The 8,985-nt window shown below is 34.4% G+C and overlaps 1 long non-coding RNA gene across 1 annotated transcript; it reads left to right on the forward strand.

Annotated features, from left to right (window-relative positions):
• Nucleotides 1-1,428: 1,428 nt before the first annotated feature.
• Nucleotides 1,429-4,032, forward strand: LOC120143674. The gene is made up of 2 exons (XR_005517966.1): nt 1,429-1,767; nt 3,758-4,032. It is a non-coding gene; the product is annotated as an uncharacterized LOC120143674 (long non-coding RNA).
• Nucleotides 4,033-8,985: the final 4,953 nt, after the last annotated feature.

An 8,985-nucleotide genomic window follows, 5' to 3' on the forward strand; every position in this document is an offset into this window, starting at 1 on the left:
TATAAAATAAAGATAAAAATAAAATATGAGGACCTAATTACATAAATATAAAATTACTAAACTAAACGATAATAAAATAAACATGCAATAGGTACTAAATTAAATTGATATTAAGGTAAAGGCTAAGAATAGGTAATTATATTATCATATACTCTCAATGTAAGATATTATTATAAACTAATAAAATGTGTTTGATATATTCATAAATAAAAACATGTAATATGTACATAATATAATATAAGTAATATAAGATATATTTAATAAATGTAAAATATAATGTAAATATAGTAAAAACATATCACAATATTTAATGATAATAAAATAATAGAAAGTTTAAATATATATTCATACATATACACGTAAACATAGGAGAAAAAAGAAATAAAAAATCCTTAGAAATAAATGAGCATAGAAAAGGGAATCAAAACTTAATAAATAAATGTATAATAGAGTAAGTTAATGCAAATGTGAATTATGATAGGAAGTAAATTTAAAGTAATTACATGCAAAATAAAAGGAAAACTAAAATAAAATAGGAAAGAAACAAAGGGTAGTAAATCAACATGCTTTAAAAGGAAATTTAACTAAAGAGCAAAAAAGTCAAAGGAAGCAAACGACAAAATTAAAGGAAAATAAAAGGTTAGGATAAATATAGCTAATTAATAATGAAAAATCAAATAAACAAGGAAACAATATTAAAATAAATTAATAGGATTTCAAATACAGTAACCTAAATATATAGATGCGAATGGAGTAAAAATTAATTAAAAAAGATGAAAGAAATAAATCAGGAAAAGATAAAACTAAATAACAAAGAAAAGAAAAAAGGAAATATATTAAAAACGATAGAGGAAATCAAATACACAACTAATTAATAATGAAAAGTTAAATAAACAAGCAAACCTGAGGACAAAAAAGAAATAAAAGAAACAGAAGTGTGAAAATCAAAATAATAGAAAAAACGAGTAATGGTGACTTAAATTTAAATTTACGGAAACTATGGAAGGCAAAAGTGCAAATAAAAAAGATCAGAAGGCTGCCATCGAAGGAAATCAAAGTGCACGGTCTAGTAACCGAACTGTAAAACTCGACAAAGGTCGGATGGTCTAAAAGCAAATAAACCAAACATTAATATTAAAAAATAAAAATGGTAAATAATGAGATGAAGACATTAATTTTTAAAATAAAAATGAAAAGAACAAAACAAAACAAAACAAAACATAGTGATCAAAATGGACTCGGGTAAAACTAGAGAGGACCCCAAGTGTGATTATACCACTGAGACCAAAACGCACAGCCGCAATGGTAAGCAAAACAACTTCGTTTTGGGGTGCTCGAGCAGGCGCCAAAACGACACCGTTTTGACGTGCCTATAAATAGGTGAAATCTCCTTTATGTCTCAGATTTCATTTTTTTTTTGTTCTTTTTTGTTTTGGGTAGAGAGAAGCTCTCTTTTCTCTCTAAACACAATCATTCTCCGTCCGTCTTCGTCATCGCAGGCCGTCGTCCTAGCCGCTGTTGACCACCAAAATTTCGGGTTTTGTTCATCTCATCACGGTAGTTATGGATCGGGGCTCTGTTTCGTCAGGGGATGCTCCGATCGTCGTGAAATGACCAAAGACCATTCGATTTTCTCGGGCCCTAATCTCTGTCGTCTGTCGATCGTCGTGATTTCAAGGTCTGTTGTCCTCCACCCTTCTTCTCTCGTTTCACCGTTCGAATCTGTGAACGATGGTCCTCACCGCCGGTGAAAGCTTCGGCCGAATGGTAACTTTTTATTGTTTTCAAAATCTAAACAAATAGAATAAAAAAAACCAGTGAAAAGAAATAAAACCTTGTCAATTTCGTTTCCATTTTCTGTTTTTTTATTGATTTTCGAATAAAAAAATAAAACCCTCATTACAGTGTTGTTTCTCAGGTTTTATACCCGTTTTACATGGAAATAAAAAAAAATTCCTATTTTGTTTGCTTGTTGGATGTTTTGATGTGTTGCGTGGAGTGTGAGTTGGTTTGCTTGTTGTAAGAGTTCTGACAGTGGCAGAGGATGACTTGAGAATGGGGAGTGACCTTGGCAGGGATTGGGGTAGAGGTTCAGCAGGAGCTTATTGGGGGCATTTGGGCGGCTACCTAGTTGGGTTAGGGTAGACCCAGGTCGGGTCGGATCCGGTTGAGGGTCGGGTATGGTCCAGTTCGAGTCTAGTTTGGTTTTGGGCTTGAGGCCCATTTTTTTTCTTGGGTCTGTAAAATGGTGCTCACGTCTGTTTACTAATGAAGTTGGATTCTTTAGGATTCTCCAACCTTGCTTTGCTAATAGGGGGATGTTAAATTTTGTTAGATCTCGAAATCCCATTCCTTCTCCTCCTTTCATTTTACTTAGTTTTTCCTGTGATGCCCAGTGAATACCTTTTTTCTCTACTGATTTTTGCCACCAGAATCGATTCATCAATTTTTCCAGTTCTTCGTAAATTGATTTTGGTAGTAAGAAGCAATCCATAGCAAATAGAGATAGTGCCTGCAATACTGATTTTATGAAAACTCTTTTCCTCTTTGGGATAGTGTTCTCGTACTCCAAGAGTTAATTCGTTCCCACATATGTTCTTTCATTGAGATGAATGCCTGTCTCTTTTTTTTGTTGTTGCTAATTATTGAAGGTAGGCCTAGTATTTCTCTGAGTTTGTCTCATTTTCTACTTCCAGGATTCTTCGAACATCGCCCCATTTGAATCAATAACATTTAAACTAAAGAAGAAACATGATTTGTCAAAATTAATTCTCTGCCCAGAATAACTTCCATATGTTCATAAGATCACATTTAAATAGCTTGTTACTATTGTCGTGGCTTCTCCAAAGATTAGACAATCATCCGCAAAAAGCAAGTGCGTGATGGTTGGGGCATACCTGTTGAGTTTTACTCCTTTTAATGAGTTCAGTGCCTCCGCTCGTCTTAGTAAGTATGAGAGGCCTTGTCTGAATTCTAGCATTTGTCGTTTGTTGCGCTCTAATCCCCCTTGTCTTTCATGGGAGTATAGGATTTCACTGAAATCTCCCATTATCATCCATGGTTCATTCAGTTTTTTTTTCAGTTGTCGCATTAAATTCCAAGAATTCATTCTTCTGTGTTCTTCAGATGCTCCATAAAATCCTGTGAATCTCCGATTAAATTCTGCTTCATCATCCTGGATTGTTACATCTATGTGGGAGCTTGAGAAAAATCGTAGTGTTATTTTTACTTCCTCCTTCCATGCGATACATAAGCCTCCTCTGCTTCCTTGTGATTCTACTTCTATTCCTTTGCTAAATCCCAATCTTCTCGTATCATTCTAGTGTTCTGTAATTTTGTTTCTATCAAGAAAATTACATATGGGTTAATGTTTCGCAGCATGTGCCGGAGACGGTCTACCGTCTAGGGATTTTCCAAACCCTGAACGTTCCAGCTTAAGAGTTTCTTTGCGTCCGACTGGCCTGGTTCCTCAGGCTTACCGATATCTTTTTTTTGTCATTCAAGGAATCATGCCTTGTTGTGTTTGAAGCTTCTGAATTGGTGTTTCTTTGTCTCTTTATGCATTCTCCTTTTTTCATGGGGGATTCTTCTTCTATGCCAATCATTATTACTTCAGAGGCTAAGTTCATTCCTGTCTTTATGTCGTTTCTTGTGTACATCTGCTTTAGTATTGGGTTTATCTAGCTTGTTTGTACTATCCCTGATAGATTATTGTTTTGAGTCGTTTTGATCTCATTATTTATCATTCTCCCTGCAGGTTTTGTTGGTAAGTTTGAATCTTCATCCCTTAGCGAAGGGCTAGCGTGGACTGACATTTGACCAAGGTGTGCTTTAAGCGAAGTGTCCCATGCAAGTAGTAGGTCCTTATGTGTTTAATCATAGTGGACAGAATCCTTCACCATGGCCTAGTTTTCCATAGAGATAACAAAATAGCTTTAGTTTTTTCATACTGGAATGTTGCGTATGTAAACTGCCCATTAGCTAACGCCAACTTTTTCCTTCTTTTTAATGGAAGTCGTACATCAAGACGAATACGGGCTCTTATGCTTCCTCAGTATCACAATGTCACTGCTGTCACATCATAGGCTAGAAGTTTACCAATAAAATTTTTGATTTGCTTGGTAATTTTTTCTGAAATATATTCCACCGGTAACTCGTTTATTTGAATCCAAAAATCCACGAAGTGGAGAGGTACTGTCATAGGATTGTCTTGTTCTTGAAGCCTGTGAAAAACTAAAATATGGGAATTAAAATACCATGGCCCTTCACTTTCAATTCTGTCCGCATCTACTTCATTATAAAGTCTGAATAAAAAACGGCCTTCACCAAGTGCCGTGATTGAGATGCCTCCGATTGGATGTCAAACGTTTTCCATCATAGAGCGTATTGTTGGATAGTTTATCATGCTAGACGTTAGGTAGACTCCAACGAAACAGTATTGTAGCGACAACCTTTTTTCTGTTCTTTGTTGATCGATAAATATTGCTTATTCTTCATCTTCCTCTGGGTTTAATTCTTTCATTGTTTGCTTCAGGTCTCCCATGTTTATTGGATAGATTTTGATTTCATCAGAATGTTTACTACGTCTTTGTGGTTCTCTGAGGAGTTCAAAACAAAACAAGGCAAAACCTTAATTACAGCCAGTCGGCCGAGAGAATAAAGGCAAAAACCCCCCAACTCATATTAGACAGGTATTCAGCCACTTCACACTATAGTTTTTAATAATAACAATTTCAGAGATAAAAGATATTTCTATTTAATACATATTTAATGAGAACAACTAAATAATAACCGTCGTTATACCCAATGATATAAGTGTCGAAACGATTTTTTTCTTGAAGGTGAGATTTTGAAAACCACATTAATTCTAAATTATCTCTTTTTAATTTAAAAAACAAATGCGATTTAAAAAACCTCTCGTTTCGAAAAATTTTGAATTTCCTTTATGATCGAAAAATAAGGTTCGAAGAGTCGTCATCAATCTTTGATTAGGGTGTGATTGGGCACTCAAAAATCATTTTAAATAAAAATTAATTTTAATTAAAATAATAAATTGAGGTATGCGTTACCAAAATCCGAGTTCGGGAGTCGGTTACTTGTAGGGAAGGATTAGCACCCCACAACGCCCTAAATCGGTACCTAGTCGATTAATTAACGTCTTTGCAATGAGCTTTACAAATTAGAATTTAATTTGATTTTTGATCCCATAAAACAAAGATGTAAATTTAAAACATTCAAAAGCACTCAAATAAATTAAATTAAAATTATCAAGTCATTTTAGAAAGATAAAGAATGTTCGATTATTTACAAATATCGAGACCAGATCTTAAAAGTTATAACAACCTTTTCTCGATAAATTTAAATAAACGAACATTTCCTTTTTTTTCGTTCCCAAATTTTAGGTGATGAATCAATTTTTTTGTTTCACTTTCGGGATACACTTTTAATTTAAAATAGTCAAAACGACCCTCTAATCAGTTAAGACAGGCCACTCAAGACAATTTTAAATTAAAAGGGTATTACCCTTAGTTCGATTATGTTATAGGTCGAGTTATGCACGTGAGGCTATCATACAAATTATGCAAAAAGTGGATATCATGCCAAAATTAATTAAACAAAATTAAAAATATCATACATCGTGACATACAAAAAAACTATACATATTTTTAATTTAAAAAAAATAAAAATTATAAACCATGCATATTAACATATATTGTACAAATGATCAAATTTAAATAAATGTAAAATTCAGCATACAAATAAAAAATAAACCATGGACTTAAATAAAAACACACGCATAAACAGAGAATTCACACATGGATAACTCAACAAAATTAAAACTAAAACTGGAAAAATAACGAAATTGGGACAAACACAAAAGGTTAAATTCTAAACTAGTCCTAAAGGTGACTAAAGTGTAGATGTACGACTATAGTACAAGGGCACGAGAGAAAATTATCCTAAAGTTTCGATGGCTAAATATTAATTTATCCAAAAGCTATGATATAAAACCTATTTTACATAACCTAAACTAAATTCAATTCACGTGGACATACCCAGCAACCTTACACTTTCCTCTCCACTCTTCCACACACACTGCCATGAAACTCTAAACCCAAACACTCCGACTGCAATTTTAATTATGGCGATGAATTCATCTCCAAACCCCGACGCACTACAAGGTAAGCTATCAAAACCCTCTCCTTCGACTTGATTTATTTTACCCAACTAACACAGCCCCTTTACTTCAACGGTGTAGACTCGAACGACTAGAAAGCAAAGTGGAAGGAAATACCACTAAAGTAAACATTTAAGCTATCTTCTTTATGCTTTCGATTTGGTTTCAGTTCAAAACACATGAACACACAAGAAAATGGAAGCAATTGAGAATGGAAGCTAAAAGCAAATAAAAATAAATAAATACCCTTTCCGAGTATTGTTTTGGTTCGATGACAAATGGGGTTGTTTCCTTTGACCTTCGAACAAGATGAAAATACCTCTCTTGTACAATGTTTTTTGTTTGTCACTTTCTCTCCAAAAACAAAGAATCAGTGGGATCCCTTTTTTGTTCACTCTTGATGGCCGATAATTCTCCTCTTCTTTCCGTGTGTAATCTTTTAGTGATGGTTGACCATCTCCTTTTCTTTTTTTTTTTTCCTTTTTAGTGCCCCACCCCTTCAAATTTCCAGTGGTTAATTCCCCCTCAAAACTGACTTTTTACAGTTTTTAATTGCCCCCCAACGTACTCCTCTCCACTACCAATAATGGCTCACTCTTTGTTAACTTCCTTCTCCTGTTTATTAACTCCCTATAACCATTTTATTTTCCAGGTTTCACGTGGACTAGAGTTCACTCTGCTGAGGATCATTGGATTTGAATTGAGCCTCAACCTGATTTGGTTACGGGCTAGGTTGCAAGTAATTCACTTATAAGCCCAAACAATATTCGAATAAAATCCGGACAAAACGAGCATCTACAGTTGCCCCTCTTTGCTTATTATCGTATAACGAGAATAGAGCAAAAGATCAAAAGATGATCGAGTTTGTCCAGTCCTGAGAACTTCAAAAGATCAACCACTTCTCTGCTATTTCAGGATAAATGAGACTTGAAAAATCTTCAAGTGACGGGTCTGCTCCCTATTCTTTCAGGAAGTATAAGACTTGAATAATCTTCATAAAACGGGTCCGCTCTCTATTCCTTCAGAAAGTATAGAACTCGAACAATCTTCAACAAACGGGTCCGATCTCTATTCCTTCAGAGAGTATAGAACTCGAACAATCTTCAACGAATTTGTCCGCTCCCTATTCCCTCAGAGAGTATAGGACTCAATCTTCAACAAAAATGTCAATATGTTTGAAATATTATACTAAAAAATTTAGAATTTGAGAAAATTTCTGAAAATCCATCTCCATCATGAAAACTTGTCTGGAAGCCATTGGATATGTGAATCTACTTTGGCTCAATTATCGTTTAAACATCATTCTTTTCAAGATTTCAAAACTAGTTATCCTCATCTTGATGCTTCAATATCTTCAATCTTCAACTATCCCTGTGAAACCTGTGGATATTTAAATCATCATGCAATTATGAATGTCATGATCCTATTCATGCCTAAAATGTATGCAATTATGCAGTTTGATGCATTTTATTCTTCGAAAGAACACCATCTCATTTGATCTCGATGGAACTCAGTTTCATCTCAGGCATAGAACATTTGACCAGTTCACCCCAGTTGACAATCTCAATACCATATCCTTCGGTTTAACAGGACCTTGATTTCTTTGTTTCCTGAAAACCCACCAGTACTCATAACCAACTTCTTAATTAATAACAATCTCCTTGGATCATCTTTTAATGGCTGAGATTTTCTATGAACTCCAAGGTTTTAGTTTCCCGTAGCCACACAAACTTACATGTTAAAACCATCATCAGCTTCAGAATACCTGTATTTTCCAAAACCTTTTGCACAAATACAAAATGGCTAAGCTAAAACTTTTCAAAATAAGATGCTAAAGGGAAACTAACAAGAGCTAGGTAACTACATGGAAAACTTTTAACAAAATAGGTCTAATAAAACTTTTAACTGCAAAAGAACAAAAGAGTAGGCATTTCAAACTGGCACGCCGTTAGAATGACTCGAGTGTAGCTTCTGTCGAAAGGATCTCCAACATTGTGATGATGCTTAAGAGTGTGAAGCTACTTCTAAACTCTCAAATCTCCATCATTAAATGCCCTAAACCAGTATTGAATCTCATGTGCATTCAATTTCTCTCCTGGTTATTTCCATCGAGACTCATTAATCTTTGGTCTCAACCCTGATCACTAACTATCATTGTTACTATCCACATCAGGAGCTCTTTCTACTTCCAAAATCAATTCAGAACCTCCACCATGCACGAATTCTGAATTTAAACAAAACTCAAGCCGCCCTTTGCGGGTTTTCATCTTGAACCCCCTTTTTTTCTTTTCTTTTCATCTTTTTTTTTCTTTTTTTTTCATCATTTTTTTTTTCTTTTTTTTTCATTTTTTTTTTTCTTCTTTTTATTTTTTCTTTTTTTTCATTTTTTATTTCTTTTTCAAGCGAAATATTTTTTAACAGCGTCGGAATTCACTGGATATGGTAATTTCGATCCGTCCATTTCGGTTAAGACTAAAGCTCCCCCAAAAAAGGCTTTCTTGACAACATACGATCCTTCCCAGTTGGGCATCCACTTTCCTCGGAAATCCTTTTGAACAGGTAAAATCCTTTTAAGCACCAAATCTCCCTCATGGAATTCTCAAAGGCGAACTTTCTTACCATGTGGCCGTATCATACGTTTTTGGTACATCTGACCATGACAAATAGCTTTCAATCTCTTTTCTTCAATCAGATTTAATTGGTCATACCTAGCATGTACCCATTATGCCTCATTTAGCTTTACCTTTGACAAAATCCGAAGTAAGGGAATTTCCACCTCAATAGGTAAGACAGCTTCCATCCCATAT

Source organism: Hibiscus syriacus, unplaced genomic scaffold (assembly GCF_006381635.1).
Source record: "Hibiscus syriacus cultivar Baekdansim isolate YM2019G1 unplaced genomic scaffold, ASM638163v2 tig00110860_pilon, whole genome shotgun sequence".
Classification (NCBI taxonomy): domain Eukaryota; kingdom Viridiplantae; phylum Streptophyta; class Magnoliopsida; order Malvales; family Malvaceae; genus Hibiscus; species Hibiscus syriacus.